The following is an 18,971-nucleotide window of genomic DNA, read 5'->3' on the forward strand; positions in this document are numbered from 1 at the left end:
GATACACAATTTTCTTGTTCAAGCTGTGGAAGATGTTCTTCTGAGTAACTTCTCTCTTCTTGTTAGATATCAGTTTCCTCCTTTTGTTATATAATCTATTTATACTTGAGGTCCATCAGGGTGGCCTGTTTTTTTCAGGAGGACCTGGTTTTGATCTGGCCAGGTGCAGCCAAGTCTATACAGTTATTTATACAGGGCATTTGTGTACTCCTCTCCATAGAAGTCATTGTTGGCTGTTTTAGCAGGGAGTTTAAAACTTTATATGATCGCTTAGTAGACTGTAATTTGCTTTGGAAAAATGTTTCAGTTTTTTTTTTTTTTTTTGCTCCTGTGGGGCTGTCCGGTCTGCTTGTTACTTCAAATAAGATAGATTTATGGTCTGACCTTACCAGGGAGGGCAGTGCACAGGGAATAGTGCAGTGACCCCCCCCCCATGTTGGTGAGTACTAAGTCTAAGATATTTGAGCCCCTTGCGAGGGTACAGACTAGCTTTTCCAGGACATTTTTATTGACATAGTCCAGGAATCCCATGGTTAGCATGTTTGTACTCGTGCATGTTGACTCAGTGTCAGGATAGTTGAAATTACCTATAACCAAAGTTTTTGGCTGTATAGTGAGTGACTTTAGTAAGTCCAGATAGGTGTTGTGCTTCTCTTGGTTCATTGTGGGGGGACCTGTAGCTAGCATTGATGAAGTAGGGTGCTTTACCTATAGTTTGTTGGATCTGGAGTAGCTTAAGAGAGTTATACTGTTTAACCAATCTCTAGGTGTATTTGGCTGTAATGAAGATGGATACACCTCCACCTTTGTTTTTTTTTTTTTTTTAACACTCGTTTTGGGGTCTGAATGTGTGGAAGGCATTGTAGCCTTGCATGGCCGGGGTGCTCTGAAATCATTCTATGTTGCGGAACTTATAAACAAAGGTATGGCATGTAGGTCCAAGGAAGTCATTGTTTTACAGTATTCAGCATTCATCAGATCTATCATTCAGTACAATTCCCTCTTGGGTATGTACCTAACTAGGCATATTCAACACTTGGAACGTCCGCAGAGGTTCCTCACTAAAAGAATACAGTGTGTAACATGTCCTGTGCAGGCCACCTTAAGGCCCAATCCTTGTATTCTGTCTCCTACAAGCTGTTGAGGGGAGATCTACGCATGGCATACAAGGCATTGTCAGACCCCACTTTGATGGACCTGGTGAATGTCTGCAAACCAGAGAGCATCAGAATTACCTGTTCTAAAGACTTAAACCATTCCTGTGATATAAATAGGACCTGCTGGAGTGAAAGGTATGTATCTGAGACTACCCCATCTCTAGAACAGCCACCCCATCCATGTGAAGCAGAGTTCTCTCAAGTGTAACTTAGACATTTGGATGGGTAACAGGAAATTTTCTCTGGTTTGGCACCTATGTCTCTAATGGACACAGACAGCCTGTAATTGGTTCATCTCCTAGGCCCCAGCATGTAAATGTTTAATCTCCCAAGCCCCCTATTTACACTTACCAAGGGTACCAAAACTTGCCAGAGATTTGAGATACATGGCTAGGCTTAAAAATGCCCTTGTTGTCACTAGCCAATTAAACACCTATGAACCTAGTGTACACAGACAACACCACAGTCATGCACTACATAAACAGGGATGCATCAGGTTTTATCAACTGTGCTTAAAATTAGCCACCCAGCTGGACATCACCCTCACAGTCAGATACATTCTTTCATAGGAAGTATGCTAGCAGGCTCCCTACACTGCTCCTTGGAGGACCCTCACAAATGGATGTTAAACAAGCAGGTTTTCCAATCACCCTTCAATGAGGCAATCCTCAGATATCCCTCTTTGCATCTCAGACCAACTCTCAGTTCCCCAAGTTCTAACCAGGGACACTTGTCCCACCACCTGGAGCATGATGCCTTCTCCTTCCAGTGGGCAGGGAAGTTTCTCTGCTTTTCCCTCATTGCCTCTTCTTCCAAAGATTCTTCTGAAGAAAGGAGGCACCAAAACTCTTTTTACTTGGCACCCTTTTGGCTGAGGCAACATTGGTTTCCCTTGCTATTTCTCTTGACAGAGGGAAAATGCCTCAACAACCAGACCTGATCACTCAACGCGCTATTGTCCGGGTATACTGGACTTCATCAGAATGAGTACATGAAGTAAATCATCCTCTCTCATACAGCTCAGATGGTCACATGATAAAAAATCCATAAAACTATTTAAAAAATTAAGTCAAGCTGAAGTAAAAAATATACAAACAACAAAAAAGAAATATAACCTTAAAAAACAAGAATCTGGTTTAACAATAAAACTACAATACTGACGTTTGTCACCATAAAGCCAAGAGTATAAATGTATTAAAACCTTTTATTACAGTCATCATATAGCAGCCACATAGGAAAAAAACTTACAGAATGTAAGCAGCTTTTAATTTTAAAATACTACTTTCTGATAGAAACTTGTTCATTGAGCTCGGGGAGCTTTTTTAGCATTACATCTGATTTGCTGTCTGAGTTCCTTATATTCTAAAAAATCATCAGATGGTCTGCTCCTGGGTGCATCATGATCAATAACAAAGGATTTAAAACAATGGTTATGGTGTTTTTTTTTACATGTTTGAACAATGCATTCCTATTGTCTCTTTTCTATATATTATATAAATGCTGGTGTATCCTGGATTTAAGGGGCCTTTTTGTCTTTCCTATAAAATATGTCACAGAACAGACATTTGACAACATAAACAACCCCCTTGCTGTAACAGTAGTACTTATGTGTGAGTTTAACAGTTCCAGAATTCACTAATTAGTAAAAGCAAAATGAAAACACCAGCAAAGCTAGAACTTCCAATAAGTGACCTCCCAAACCTCTTGTATCAGAGGCACATGGAATACATTTATTTATTTTATTTATTTGCAGTTGGTTTACCAGGATAGTCCATTGGGTCACAAAGAACCCGTTTTCAATGGAGTCATGGGGAGAAAAGCTCCAAGCAGAAAATTACAGTGAAATATCTTGTTACAAATTGTTATAGTTACAAAAGCATAGTAAAAACAATTACAAATACAACAGAATAGTGATTAATATACAATCAAAAGAGAGAATAAAATTTACAATATGATAACAGAGGTGACTTTACATATATGGTATGTTACACTAAGAGGTGCATGTTATGCAATCGGTATCAAGGCTTAAACAAATGAGATTAGGATGTATGAGATAGGAGGAGAAAAGAAGAGAAGGGAGGAGATTATATGGGGTGATAGCAAGAGCATTCCCAATGGGAAAATAGATGTGAGTAAAGAGATTTTTTGAAAGAATGGATATTTGGGGTGGTGGGGATGGGTGGTGGTAGGGAGTTCCAGAGACGAGCTAGACTATAGGATAGGAGATTTTTTCCTGGGGGACGAGATGGTTTATACAGTTCTATTAGGTTTTGGTTGTTAGATCTAAGTAGTCTATCAGAGAGGTACATATTGAAGGTAGAGGAAAGCGAGGGACAGAGGGAAGGGTAGAAAATTAGCTTGTGGGCAATAGTAAGTTGAGTATAGGTAAGATGATTGTTGAGTTCCAACCATTTTAGTTTGTGGAGAGATGAGCAATGGTGTGAAGTGGACTTATGGCCAGTAGCAAACTTGGCAATTTTGTTATAGCAAGAGGAGAGTTGTGATTTGAGTGAAGATTGTAGGTTAGTTAGGAGTGGGGCACCATAGAGGAGGGAGGGGATGAGAAATGTGGTGGAGAGGGTGATTTTAGTGGAGGGTGTTAAATAGCGATTTTGTCGGTAGAGCATACCTATTTTTTTTGGGGGTTTTTTGATATTAAGTTGAAGATGGGAGCAGAATTTGAGCTATCAATTTGGACACCTAATAATTTGGCCTCTGAAACGAGTTCGATGGGTGTATTACTATGACTAGTGATAGGGAATGTACTTATAAGAGGTGGCTTTGGATGGGGTGAATAGCATTAGTTTGGTTTTAGATGCATTTAGTGCGAGGTGGTTTTTTTCATCCATAGTTCGGTGGTTAAGAATGCATCTTGTGTGAGCTTTAGAAGGGTAGGTATAGAGGTAGCAGAACAGATAATAGTTGAATCATCAGCATATTGGATGATGTTAGTGAAGGGGATGGAGTTATGGAAGTCATTTATGAATATATTGAAAAGAAGGGGGCCTAGTATGGATCCTTGAGGGACTCCAGTTGGGGTATTACGGAATGGGGAGGTGGCTTTTTTCCATTTTACAGCTTGGCATCTATTAGATAAGTAGCTAGTGAACCAATTCAGAGAGGAAGGTGACAGGTTAAGCTTAGAGAGTTTAGTTAGGAGTAAATTGTGGGAGATAGTGTCAAAGGCCTTGGAGAGGTCTAGCAAAAGGGTTGAGACAATGTGGCCTGAGTCTCGTGCTTTATTCACAGTTTCCAGGAAGGAGAGAAGGGCAGTCATAGTGCTGTGACTGGGTCTAAAGCCATGTTGTGTGGGAGTAAGTAGATTATTATCTATGAGATATGGTAAGAGTTGTAGGTGGATACACTTTTCCAGGAGTTTAGAGATGGGGGATAGGATGGTGATGGGACGGAAGTTAGTTATGTTATTATTGTTGCCACCTTTGTGCAAAGGTACGACATAAGCCTTTTTCCAGATTTGGGGTACTAAACTTTCTTGAATGGAGCGGTTGATTAGAATACTGATGGGGTAGGCAATGGCTTCTGCAGCTATAGCAAGATAGTATGAAGGAATGTTATCGGGGGCATGAGAGCATGGTTTCAGGAGGAGTTTTTTATGGTGGATGTGGGTACAGGTTTGAGTGAGAATGGTGGAAGCTGAGAGGAGGGGGTATTGAGGGGTGGTGATGGAGGGGAAATAGGAGGGGAAGCAGAGATGGGGGTACAGGAGGTATAGGATTGAAAGAGGATGATGGGGATAGTGTGGAGGGTGTGGTGGTGTTAGAGGATGAGAATGATGAGGTTAGTTTGGATATGGAATCAATGAAAAAAGTATTGAACTGAGTAGCCAGATCTATGTCTGGAGCTTCAGGGTCTGGGCTAGGGTTGTCTGATTTGCTGGGGTTAAGGAGGGTGGAGATGCCTTTCCAAAACTTTTGGGGGTTTGTTTTGTTATTGTTTTGGAGTACAGAAAAATAGTTCTGTCGATCTATGATGATTAATTTTTTTACTTTGTTCCTAAGCATTTTGAATTCATTATGAGTGAGGGGAGTCCTGAGTTTTTGGTAATATGCCCAAGCTTTATCTCTGAGGTGCATGGTTGCTAGTGTGCTTTTTGTTAGCCAAGGAGCAGTTTTGTTTTTTATTCTTTTTGTCCTTAAAGGAACATGGTGGTCTAGGAGGTTCAAGAAGGTTGTGTTGAAGTGGATGACTGCTTGTTCCAGTGGTAAAGTTTTTAAAGTATTCCAGTTTATTGCTTTTAGAGAGTTGGAGAAGGTAATGGGAGTAAAAGTTTTTTGGTGGCGTATAGTAATATAAGTGTGTGTAAGATGCAATGGAGAGGGCAAACAACGTATGAATGTGGGTAAGTGATTACTAAGCGAATTGGGAAAGGTGCCACTGTCTGAGAAATAATGAGGGTGGGAGACTAAAATCCAGTCAAGGATACTACCGTTATGGACTTGTTTTGAGGGCCTGGTTATGGAGTTGATAAGTTGTGAGAATATATAGAGGTTAATGTTAAGTGGGTTTGTGGGAGACTGTATAGAGGACCAGTTGATATTCGTGTCCCCCAGAATTATTGTTTCCATGCTAATGTTAATAGAAAGCCAGGAGAGGATGTCCTCAAGTGTAGAAGTATTGTTACCAGGAGGGATGTAAAGGGAGATTATACATATGTGTTTATGTTGGTTAACTTGAAGTAGGGCTAAAAGTAATTCAGCTTTATTACACTGGGGTGTGGGTTTGTTATAAGGAGTAACTGATAAGGAGGATAAGTATAGGAGGGCTACTCTGCCTCCTTTTTGTGGGTTCTAGCTTTCCTAATGATTGAGTAGTTGGGTGGTATTATTTCAGTATCTTTTATATGGGGTCTCAGCCAAGTTTCAGAGATAGACAGGATATCTGGTTTACTGTGTGCAAGCCAGGCATGGAGATTAGGGACTTTGTTAACTATGCTTTGGGCATTTAAGGAGGTGAATAGTAAGGATTTATCTGTTGAGGGAGATGTGGAGGGTCCTGGGTTGGGGTGAATGTCTCCAGAAAGTAGTAAGGTGGCTAATTGTAGGAGTAGGTTAGAAAGGTAGTTAGATTGCTTGGAGTCAGGGGTTGAGTTTTATTAGGTATGTGAGGGTATTGTTGGGTGCATAGGGGTTAGGATACTTACAAGGGGTTATGAGTTTGTAGGGGAAGAGAAGGTGGTGTATAGGGTACAGGTAAGGAGATATTGGGATGTGTGGGTGTGAAAGGGGTTGGCTAAGATGATAAGTTATGTGTAATGGTGGAGAGTGGTTAATGTTTGTAGGTTGGGTGAGGTAGTGAAAGTAGGTTATACTGAGAAGTAGTAGTAGTTGGAAAGAGTAGAATTGTGGTTTTGAGATCATGGTAAGATAGAGTAGTGAGAGTAGGTTATTTATAACTAACTTGCAAGGATGGGAGAGCTGTGTGTTTTGGGTGGGGCAGGTGAGAATTTGATTAAAGGGGAGGGAAGTAGTTTAATGGGTAGGATTGGAAGTGGATAATGGAGGGAGGATTGGAGTCTAATTGGTTGAGGCTGGATGGTGGGTGTGGTTATACAGGTATAAGTGTAGAGGCGGTAGGGTGGGTGGGATTTGGGGGTAGGGTATGGGGAGCGGAGTGAGCCCGCAGGGCGAACGGAGCGGGAAGAGCCAAGGTAAGCTGCTGATGGCTGAGAACCAATCAGTAGAGTACTGATAGCATGAGGTGAGTACAGGGGACAGGGATTAGACAGGGTGGAGACACCTAGATATAGGAAAAGAGAAGACAGAGAGGGGCTTAAATTGGAACTATAGGGATATTTTAGGAAAAATTAAGGCTTGGTGTAAGAGGTCAAGAATTATAAGGGTAGGGTGCCATCTAGTGGGCAAAGCAGAAAGTATAATTCGCTCTGAGGAGACAGGTCCCAATAGATGGTGGAGAAAGGTGGGAGCCCAGTGAAAAAGGAGGGCTAGAGAAGAAGCAAGTATGGGGGGAAAAATTAGAAGGTTGGTTATGCTGCTGGCTATCCTGGCAAGGGAGACTATTGAAACCACCTAGCAGGAGCTTTAAACAAATAGTCAGTTAATTAGGGCAAGCAGCAGTTACACATACTTTCTTATTTTCTTCAGAGGCTATGCCTCAGGGAGAAGCTTTGGTCCTGTTCCCGTGGTGAGTATAAGGCAGCAGGGTGAATAGTATTTTATTGTAGGAGTAGATATCCAACGAGGCACGGACAAAGTAGGGGACAACAAGCTACAGAGATTAGATTGAAAGAGAGGAATTGTGATTATAGCAAGCAGTGGAAAAGCTGTAAGCACTTAACAGTAATATTAAAAACAGGCATCAAACATGAGATATATACATAAAAACTGTTCTAGAGAAACAATAGGATAAAGGTGCTATACCATTATCATACAGAATGCAGTAAATATCACCAAAACCGAGCTGGAATTTTACAGAAACAGCTAGCACTTAGTCAATATAACAAGAAGAAATGTCATGTTGTTCCAGTAACCATATAATGGTTGAACTCTAATGTGATTTAGCGCATAAAAACTAAGTATGACAGAGCTCTAAATTATGAGGCTGTGTTCGGTAGAAATGAACTGATAGCTCAGGCCACTTACTAGTGAAACGCTAACACAGGTTGCAGTTTACAACATAATTCAGCTAGTATTCCGTGAATTCATCGGGCTACATTTAGTACAGTTATCCGGCTATTTCATGTACTCTTTATTTTATGCTGATTTGTTAATATAGTTCTTTATATTTTAAAGAAGAAAAATCAATGCTGATTGCAGCTGTTAGAAACGCTGATGTACGTTAGCGTTTACAGAGTACAGAAAGCTAGCCTATTATAGATCCTCAGACAACACTAAGTAAGGTAGCGTTGCTGTTCTCAGAGTCATTATGCGTAAAAAGAATGTAAATGCAAACTGATAACTATTACAACTCTGTTGTAGGTTAGCGATTACCAAGTACATAAAGTTGGCACATTCCCAGCCACAGACTACACTAAGTGAGGTAGCGTTACTGTTCGCAGAGTCATTATGCGTTAAAAAAGAAAGTAAATGCAGCCTGATAATTGTTACAACCACTGTCACAGGTTAGCATTTGCTAAGTACATAAAGCTAGCACATTGTAGTACATCTGACTACGCAGAGTAAGGTAACATTGCTTTTTTAAGAGTCTTTATTTTTGTAAAAAAGAAAGATCAATGCAGTCTGATACACTTACAAACGCCGATGCAGGTTTACAGAGTACAGTAAGCTAGCTCAATATAGGTCATGCAAATGATCCTTATGAACATCAGGTGTTTCAGCTAATTGGCAAGTCTGAATGCCCATGACTTGTTTCGTCGTTTTAATGGACAATTTCAGGCCAATAAAGCCAAACCCCACTAGCTGTGGATATAAATATTTCGGCATTGTTATGACCTCATCGCAACAGCACAAGCAGAGTGTTTGACTAAGCATTAGAAACACAGGACTGTTATACCCAGCTGATGTCCATTATCATTAGGGTCACTGCAAAAATATCCCAAACACTCATTGTTTTAGTTTGCTGTTTGGGATATTTTTGCAGTGATCCTAGTTATAATGGATCCTCAAAACTATACTCGGTTGTGGTAATTTGGTCATTCATAAGGTCTTGCAACAATAAATCAATGTTTCAATACACTATATTCATTTCATTTTTAGATATTTCATGTGCATCAGTATAAAGCGTCATCAACATCTTGTTGATATAATCATTAGTATTCATGACCACCATGCTCCCACCCTTGTCATGTTTCATGACCCTAACCTGCTTGTCAGAGGTCATGTTCTTTAAAAGTTGTTCCTCTCTGACAGTTAGATTTAGATCCCCACGTGATTCGTGGAGACTCCTTCCCAACTTCCTTATATTATGTTCACACATTTTTTCATATAAATTGACCATGGGGTATAAAGGTGGATTAAATGTGCTAGGTCTTCCAATGTCTGAGGTTGTGTTAAAAAAAAATACTTTTGTCACTCCTAAAGAGGAAAGCCAAATTCAGTTTTCTCACAAGCAGTTTCAACTGGGTAATGGTTTCATCAGTTTCGGCTTTCCTGGCCAGTACATAGGTCAACCATTTTTCAAATAAATCAGCCCATTCTTTGGAGACTGAAACATTACTGAAATTATATATTTTAAAATCACCCTTGGTGTTGTACACCACTGTACAATTCTCTACATAGGGTTACCACCTGTCCCACTTTGCGAGGGACAGCCCCTCTTTGGGCAGTTGTGTCCTGACAAAAAATTGTAAAAATGGCAAATGTCCTGAGATTTTAGGACAAAATTATTTCTTATATTTTATGTAATAGTTGCATAAAACAGTTATTCTGTATCTGAAATACCTAAATGTTATAAGAAACAGAATAAGCAACTAAAATGCTACAAGAATAAGCTTTTATTTAGGCAAAAAAAGTTAAGTTCTGTCCTTTGTACTGGCCGTGGGTATGTGTCTGCCTGTAAAATCTGATGTCTGTACCAAAAATGTCCCACTTTGGCCATTTGAAAAGGTGGCAACCCTATCTCTACATGTTGTTTCGCTTGTGGTTCCTTCCTCCTCTCCCCCTTCCTGTCTCCTGAGGTACATACTGTTGCAACCTGTGATTCCCTTATCCTCCCCCGAAATCCCTTTCCTCTGGTTCATTAACCTCTCTGATCTCCTCAGAGGGGGCATTCTAAAGATCGGGTTCCTGAAAATCTTGTTCTGCTGGATTTCTGCTTGTAGGTTCATTTAGGACTGTCAGATCAGCATGAATATTGCTGTTGACCTGATTATTATTAACAATTGGGGGAGCAGGGTAAACCTGTCCACACTCCTAGCCCTGTTGATCTCTGAGCAACACTTTCCCTTTCTTAGCTTTAAGCTCTCTAATATTTTTATCATTGCTCACAAACAAAACTCTGTATTTGTCTATTTTACTATCAAATAATAAATCTGCCCCAATATTACTATCCAATTTAGTAGATTTTAGATTCATTTGAGGCTGTGTGCTGTGGGAGTGAAGCTTCTACCCGCAAAGACATACAGATGTCTTGCATCTGAACTCATAGTTGTTTCATTTATAGTTATCAGAACCTTTCCAAAGTGACCTGATTATTATTAACAATTGGGGGAGCAGGGTAAACCTGTCCACACTCATAGCCCTGTTGATCTCTGAGCAACACCTTCCCCTTCTTAGCTTTAAGCTCTCTAATATTTTTATCATTGCTCACAAACAAAGCTCTGTATTTGTCTATTTTACTATCAAATAATGAATCTGCCCCAATATTACTATCCAATTTAGTAGATTTTAGATTCGTTTGAGGCTGTGTGCTGTGGGAGTGAAGCTTCTACCCGCAAAGACATACAGATGTCTTGCATCTGAACTCATAGTTGTTTCATTTATAGTTATCAGAACCTTTCCAAAGTACTTAAAACTGTGTGCTTATCCTTTCTGATAAAAAAAATGCAAAACTTCATTTTCAGTTTGCTGCCATGTAGCTTAAAGCAGTGAAATTGCTTCCCTTCTGATGTATCATTTATTTCCCTTACCACTTGCTGAATTAAGTGAAATAACAGGCAGTTATTTGCTAGGTAAAATGTTTTCTTCTTTTTCTTTGTACCTTTTTTTAACCTTTGATAAAGTGGAGTGAACCTGAAACTGACAGTTTTCTCTCATAAACTACAACTAACTGCTGAATGAAGCTCTTTCACCTTTCAGTGAACTGAAGTGTATCAGAAGATGGCAGCTTACATTCAAGTGAACTAAATCCTGCAGATCTGACATTTGGTGTCACTCACTTGTAATTGAGAACCGATGCACTGAAAAAGTGGTTTAAGTTTTGTGTAGCATAATGTCAAATACTTCACTGTTTATATTGTTGAGTATCCGACAGGTGATGAAACAAATTTATATTCATGATTAGCATTTTTCAACTTAGTTGAAGCATGCATTTACTACTTGTATGTTTATTATAGTTTAGGCCGAGTATAGCTTCGACTTTTTAACTGTAGTTGTGTTGACATAATGCACATCATTTTTGATATAAGGGCAGCTTAGCATATTGCAGGCTCATCACTGTGGATTACCATAGTACCATGTGTATTTGTGCTTTCCGTAGAGAGCCACAGATAAATGCATCAGTAGTTCTGTTTTTTAAAAACTGGCACTGCATGCCCAAAAGAGGATATTGTAATATCTCTCCCCAGCAGTCAGAGCTGTGTTCTCAACCACAAAGCCTACAGCATTGCGTGCAGTATGCTTGTTTTTCTGGTCCAGAAGAGAAACTCCACAGCTTGTTCTTTTGCATATGTGTGGGGAAAATGCTCATCTCACCTCATTCACAACTCCTTATTCATTACTGAACAAACTTAGTCATGGGGATGGCGAACATTTAGGCTTCAGGAGAAAAGTGAGCAAAACAACAAACAGAATGGATAATTGATGTGGCTCTGCCTTGGTTTACAAAACATTGCTGGGGTAGTCCCACCTTCTGGAGAGATTTGTCAGTGTGCCTGAAAATGAGGACGCTGCCTGGTGAGTCTTGGGACTGTTTGCTGGTGATAAGGAAGTCCGGTTTGCTCTGCTGTGCATGCAGCCAGTGTGAATGTCAGCAGGATCAATATTTTACAAAAATAGATGGCTGGATGAATACAGTGCTGATTAAACTACGGGGAGGGTTTCTTTCTCTGCTGTATGTTATTTCTTGTTGGTGATGTGTAGTATTCTACAAATCGTCCTCAGTGAATATTGTTCTCAGACTATATTTTCAACTATCCAGTAACAAAGCAGTCAGGTGATGGATATGTTCTTATGACCACACTTAAAAAACAGTATAATCATTTAACTTTCATCTTAGTTTTTAAGATTATAAACATACACAAAGTTGGCAGTGAAACAAATTGTACTTTTATTGCAGTTTAAAATTTAGCAAGGAATAAGACTCTTTGCAGCCCCCCCCCCCCCAACACACTGTTGTCCTGGTAAAATATTCTGAGGTTCTTCAGCTTTAATGTGGGAGAGAGGGTGTGGAGAAACTTTTTTTGTAATAGCTAAAACAGCTATGTATTTTTCTCATGTTTTTCTTGTGCAACCTCAAAGTTGGAACAACATATATTTGGAGCTGTAGTTAGGTCAATTGGCACATAATAGGTGACTAGCACCCCTATCATCCCAAAGTTGAATACATAATAATAATTGAGTAAATAAATAAAACTCCCAAGTTAAAAAAAAACAAAATCTTAATTGCTCCCTGCTGCAGTTTCTTACATGTAAAGACGCTCATTTAAACTGCTGATTTTGTGTGTGTGTGTGTACACAAACATATGTATAGTTTGACTAAAACCCCATAGATCAACTTAGATACAAACAGCTAAGAAATTAAACCAAAAAATCCACCACATTAGACAAGAAAAACTATTACTGTCATCTACAAGATAAACACCAAAACAAGCCACAAAACGTTTGGGTAGGTATAAACAAACTCCTTGGTCCAGGACAGTCCTCCACTCCTACCCCCTTGGATTCTAACCAAAAATCGCCAGCAGAAATTGCCAATACCTTTAACAGCTTCTTTACAACAACCATTCAGAACCTAGCTAACCAATTATCCCCGGATGCCCATATTCTCCAGCCACTACACCCTGATCCCAACTCCCCTTTAACTTCAAGCCAGTTTGCACATCTTTGGTCTGACAATTACTTAAAAAACTAAAGCCTACCACCCTGTCGGCTGATCACCTCCCTGCAGAATATCTATAAAAAGCTGCAGATGCCATAGCATACCCCATTACTATCCTGATCAATAGAGCTATAATTGAAGCATCCATTCCCTCCATCTGGAAGATATCCCATGTCATCCCACTCCATAAAGGGGGCAGCTTTATTGAACTTTCAAACTATAGACCCATAGTTTTTCTGTCACCCTTGGCTAAAATTATGGAAAAATGCATCCACAACCAATTCCTGAACTATCTTATCCATAATAATCTTCAAGCCAACACCCAACATGGCTTTAGATCATTCTATAGTACAACCTTACCCCTTCTCTAACGTCATTAATCAACACTGAAACAATAATAAACTTTCCTCTGCTATCTTTATTGATCTTTCAAAAGCCTTTGATATGGTAAACCACGAAATACTCATAAACACTTTGAAATTCATCTCCCTAGAAGACCAGGCCATCCAATGGTTTCAGTCATATCTGAGTGGTAGACAACAGGCTGTCCTATGGCAGAACAAACTATCCACCCTTTTACCCATCACCCTCGAAGTACCGCAAAGCTCCATACTAGGTCCACTATTATTTTCCATTTTCATCAATGATTTGTATAAGGTCATCCCAAATGCAACATGCAATCAATATGCGGATAAGGCCACTTTAGTATGCTCTGACACTTCACCTACAGAGTTGCAGATTCTATCCCAAATACTTTTAACACAGTTGAAAATTGGTTGCTTAACCATCATCTCATGTTAAATCATAATAAAACCAAACTGCTGCTTTTCTCCCCCGCTCACAGGTCTGCCCCATGTAACCTTTACATTAAAATCCAACAACGGCACCATTATTTCCCCAGATTCCTCAACCAAACTGTAAGAGTTATAATAGATAACCTTGAGTTTGATCTGCATATCAATAAAACTATTAAAACAGTTAATAAAAAAACTTGGCTCACTATATAAGATCAAGCCCTTCCTAACGCCATTAACCAGAACTGTAATTGCTCATACACATCTACTCTCCACCCTCCTCTATGCTTCCCCTCTATTTACAAACTTCAGCAAAACTGGCCTTAATAAACTTTCTAGCAGTTACAATCACATTGCTAGGCTTGCTACCGATGCAGCCTAAAGAACTCATCACTGTCATAACCTAAATCTACTAGGATGGCTTGAACTGCCTAACCTACTTCAGGTTAACCAACAAATAGTTGCACACAAGATCCTGTACCAACCAGATAATACACCCGTACTTAAAAACCTCATCACCCCCCACAGTAACCTTAGTGCACTTCGTTCATCTGAAAGACTACTAGTTCAAACTCTCAAATCCAACAACACAGCCGGTAAATCTCTATTTGCTAACTCTGTTGGCAAAACTTGGAATTCTCTTCCTGCTAATCTTACATCTATGAACTCTCTCTACCTCAATTCAAGAAAAGTCTGAGTCAGTACTTTAAAAAACAATGGCTATGTCCTTTCATTACTCCATACTAACTGTAACCATCACTCGTGTGCACATGGAGGACTTCTGCCTGCACTTTATTGTTTCTTAACTTATAAATCCTATGATCTCCTTGGATCTACTACCAGGTTAGCCTACTAGGCATTCAATATCCTATCATTCTTAAAAACACTGCGTAGAATTTTCCATCTGAGTAAAAATGTAATAATTTGTTTGTGTATCTCTTTTTGTGTTTGTTTACATCTGTGTGTTTTATTTTGTGTTTTAAACTATAAAAATGTAACAGTTTGTTGTCTTTTTGGAGCTTTTCTCCCTGGGCCTCCTTTGAAAATGGACGTATCCAGTTGGACTATCCCGGTAAAAAGATGTAAAATAAATAAAATAAAAATAAATAAATGATTGGCTGTCAAATGGGTGTAGTTCATGTATTCGATCAATGCCTTGGTACGCTGCCCCCTGGTTAAATAAATTAGCATTAAATCCTTCAGTAGCTCCATCATCTAATGTATGCATGATGTCACGTGTAAATCTGCATATCAGTCAATCATGCATCATTTGCATATGATATCACGGCCATTTGGCATGTCAGTCACATAGCCACTCCCACTTCTGAACAGTCTGACCATGTGAGGTACTACAATGCAATAATGCCCTATTTTCTCCATTCTAGCTGTTTCAGAGTTTTTCTTCAAAGCTTTTAGAGTTGTCCTTAGAACATGCACTGTAGAATCTGCCTGAGTATATAGTAAGCTTCTGATCAACAGTCCAAACCAGTAAATAAATCTTTAGGTTCTTTAAGCAGATCATCAGAATGAACATTTTTAGATATAACTGAACTGTTACTTGTTAACCAGGTAAACCTACTAGACACAATTCTCCCTTTCAGGGGCGAGCTGAGAGCAATGTCTGGTTAAATGTCTTTCTCAGAGTCACATAATAGGCAAATAGACGCTGTAGGAATGGACAGGATGTAGCTTAACCTCTCACAGCCTTAATATTCTGTGTTAACTGCTAGTTGCCGCCTCCTAGCAGAGTAGGATTGTGCCTTTAGCAGTTTTACCCTTTGAAAAGTATTCAGGACCATTAAATAAATATGGGGAGAAATGTGTACATCATCTACTGTATGTGTTTAGTTAATTATTTGTAACACTTGCCTTTTTATTAAAATGCTGACATTCAGGAAAATGTATAATTTATTCCTAGTGGTATTATTAGTAACAGAATAGAGAAAATGGTTACTAATTTGGGCAAATACATACACTAAAATATGCTTTCGCTGCTGTTAGTGTGACTTCTGAGTCTGCCATGACTGCAGCTGCTTTTGAAAATATATGCATAGCTTATAGCCAAGAAAGTCTGCCTCACCCTCCCTCCACTGCTGGGGTGACAGCTGGCTCCACATTGGCACATATCCCTTGATTTGGATTCCTCAATCCCAACAGACATGTCAGACAAGGTGTCAGAAGTGATAAAGGCCACTAGGAAGAATTGCACACTGCAGATGTGTTCTGCAGAGTAGAAAGGTTCTCTGTATGGACATGAGGTATCCTTTGTCACTTCAGCTGGTTAGCATTCATGTACTTTCGTCTTAGCTCAGGCAACTGTATGAGCACTGTGTTCATCATTCCAAAGTTAAGGTGCATATGTCATCTGCTTCAGCATATCATGAACTTGTGGACGTCACGGCTTTGGTCCTGTACTTTCAAACCTGCTAGTTTGGCATCATTTAATGTTTTCTCTTGGAAGTTGTTTTCCCTGGTGATCAGTACATTTGGCTACTGGATTGTTTGAGGCCTGTTTACTTGTAGAGAGGCCTATCTGATCATTATCAATGATTAGGCATCTCTTTGGGCTCAGTCCATGTTTCCTCCTGAAAGTGGTTTATTTGTCCTTAAAGTAGTCTGCCCATCTCTTTTTTTTCAAGGACAGATATAGGGACAAAAGGTAGTAGAGAGAGAGAGCATGCTTCACAATCTGGATGTGCACCCCCACAGCTTAGATTCTTCCTAAAACAAGCATATGAACTCCGGAAGACTCCTTTAAACCTTAAAAAGAAAGGCAGGCTATAGTCAAGTAAACTTTATTTAGGTAAATTGCTGACTGCTGTAACTTTTGCCATCTTGTGATGGTGTCACCACACACACACACACACACATGCACTCTCTCTGTAAAAAAAAAAATAAAAACAAAAACACCATTTAGCAATGTGGCAAACTGGTGAGCTTGAGCTAGGTGCACTTTTTATTGGCTTGTGACATCATAATGTGTTGGCTGTTTATATTCATAGGAATAGGAGCATTTCATAAAAATATGAAAGGATAAATCATATATTTTGCCCACCAAAGAGGGATCCTCTCATGGATCAGCTGCTTCATTAAGAACCTGTCTCTTGTTTCTCTAAGAAAACCCTTTGTTGTTTTCATATATTCCCACCTTCCTTCATTGTTTAGATGGCTTTGTTCTCGTTATAATGGAGAAGTGTTGAAAAATACGAAAGAAATTACTTCTGTAGTTTGGTTTATGGACAAAAGAACTGGAGGATGGGGCCACACTGTAACTGTTAAGGTATCAAATGACTGTATTTCTGACCAAAAAAAAACATTTTGCCATTGCTGGAATAACAATTTCTGGTTAGTCAACCAGGCATCAGCTGTGTGTGTGTTACAGCTGTCCCAAAAGCATCTGTGTGAAGTGACCACATTTTTATGACTGAACGGTATGGGACTTTCCTTGAACATTGAAAATTATGAGATGCATGTTATTTACAGGGGGTGTCCTCTGCACCCTGACTCGGGTAGGATTCTCTGCCTTGAAAACTGAAAATCACCTGTACCTCTTATTCAGAATGGGACTCTCCCCCTACACATCATCCTCATTATGATTTTTTAATAACTACATGGTCATCACATCTTAAGGGGAAAGTGTTCTCTTTCTGCTTATTTAGCAGTTACTGATAAGTGATTTCATTGGTCTGGTGTGAGGAAATGCCACTTGCTAAAAGCTCCTTTAACAAATGGTCCAGTTATCCTCTATTGTGTGCTTCTAATATGATGTATATTTATAAAAAAATATTTGTTTTTAGGCAGATTGGTTTAAACAGCTCTTTTAAGCACAAAGAGAACATGTATAGTATAACACACTGACTTTGTTACAGTCAAAATCAAAACAGTTGAATGTGTTTTATGAAAGATTTCCATTTTATTTTGTTTTTCTTCTCTTGTTTTAGTGCTTTGTGGATCCCAGATCCTGAAATTGGAGCAGTCTGAACCATATGGCCAAATTGTTATTAAACCGGGACCAAGGTTTTAAACCAAGTCTGGAGAGGTGTACTGGATTTTACATTAGTGCTTCCCCCTGCCACTCTTATAACCTCCTCTTTCTTAACAGCAAAGGTTAACTTGACATATAATGATGGATACAAATGCTGTTTGCTGTCCTGCAGTCTGATATCAGAATTGGCACAGATTCAGCCTTCATTCTCTGGACAAATGACATAGACTCGCATAACACTTTAACTGATAATTTACACCTATACGAAGGACCAAAACCCTCTTATTTTTACATACTGCAGTGCCCCCCAGAAATCTCACTGATTTATATCCAAGCTGTCTTCAAGATGGTATCATGCAGGCTTATCAGAGCTTGGATGCAGATGATGCATTTTTCAGAATTTATAGTTCATATTTGTCAATTCAGATCATCCGTTAAAGCATGAGGAAAAGGTTGCCCCTGTTTAAATTAGGTTAAAAACAAAATATGTTCTTTGACAAGAATTGTTCAGATATAACCAGTTAAAGGAGGTTTTTCATGTAGGATAATCCAGCAGAAATGTTTTATATTTAAAATGTTTTATATTTAAAATGTTCAATGTTTTAAGTTATAATTAAGTTAAAAGCACTTTTAAAAAGCAGTACTTAAATAATGTATTTACTATATATATATATATATATATATATATATATAGAGAGAGAGAGAGAGAATAAGAGAATATGGGTTGAGTTACATTAATATAATCCTATTTGGTTGTTCATAAAGTTCTAGAATTGTGTGAAAATATGCCTTAAAGGTATTTAAGACTGGTAATTATTAGTGTTCTAATGTTTACTTTGTTTGTTAATGATGCAACAGTACTGTTTCTAACTTTTAACTATAATGTTAATGCATTTTTAATTGAAGTATGTAATTAGGCTATCCAGAGGTGTCTGGTTAAAGCACACTTTCTTACTATACTAGATGGTTTCTATTGCAAAGTTAACTCATAAACATTGTAGAAAAAAGTCAACATGATACTCACTCATGTTTTACTGAGTGCATTTGTTTCATTTCTTAACTTTTATGGGAATTGTGATGTAGCCCCTGGTAACTTATCTTGCTAATGGGTTAGTGTCCTTTTTACACACAGCCAACCTGGAGGAGTGCCTGATCTGAGTAAGTATATTCACATTGTGATCTTGGCAAAATTAATATTCATTTAAAAATAACTTTCACATCAAGAGCTTTCCAGATAGGCAGCGTCCTGCCACTCTGAAAGAATTACTCTAACCATATTGGTTTGTATATGTCAGTCTTCCAATTATTTATTTTAAGCCGGCAGTGTTTTGCATCAGTTAC

General features: G+C 38.9%; 1 long non-coding RNA gene across 1 annotated transcript in view; it reads left to right on the forward strand.

Annotated features, from left to right (window-relative positions):
* The window catches only part of LOC122790326, a 76,813-nt gene extending 58,174 nt beyond the window's left edge, over positions 1 to 18,639 (forward strand). Inside the window, exon 2 of the long non-coding RNA XR_006362989.1 lies at positions 17,587 to 18,639. This is a non-coding gene — a long non-coding RNA (uncharacterized LOC122790326). The remainder of the gene's footprint in view (positions 1 to 17,586) is intronic.
* The last annotated feature ends 332 nt before the right edge of the window (positions 18,640 to 18,971 follow it).

The sequence above is a fragment of the Protopterus annectens genome, chromosome 16.part0 (assembly GCF_019279795.1).
Source record: "Protopterus annectens isolate FY-2018-M chromosome 16.part0, PAN1.0, whole genome shotgun sequence".
Lineage (NCBI taxonomy): Eukaryota > Metazoa > Chordata > Ceratodontiformes > Protopteridae > Protopterus > Protopterus annectens.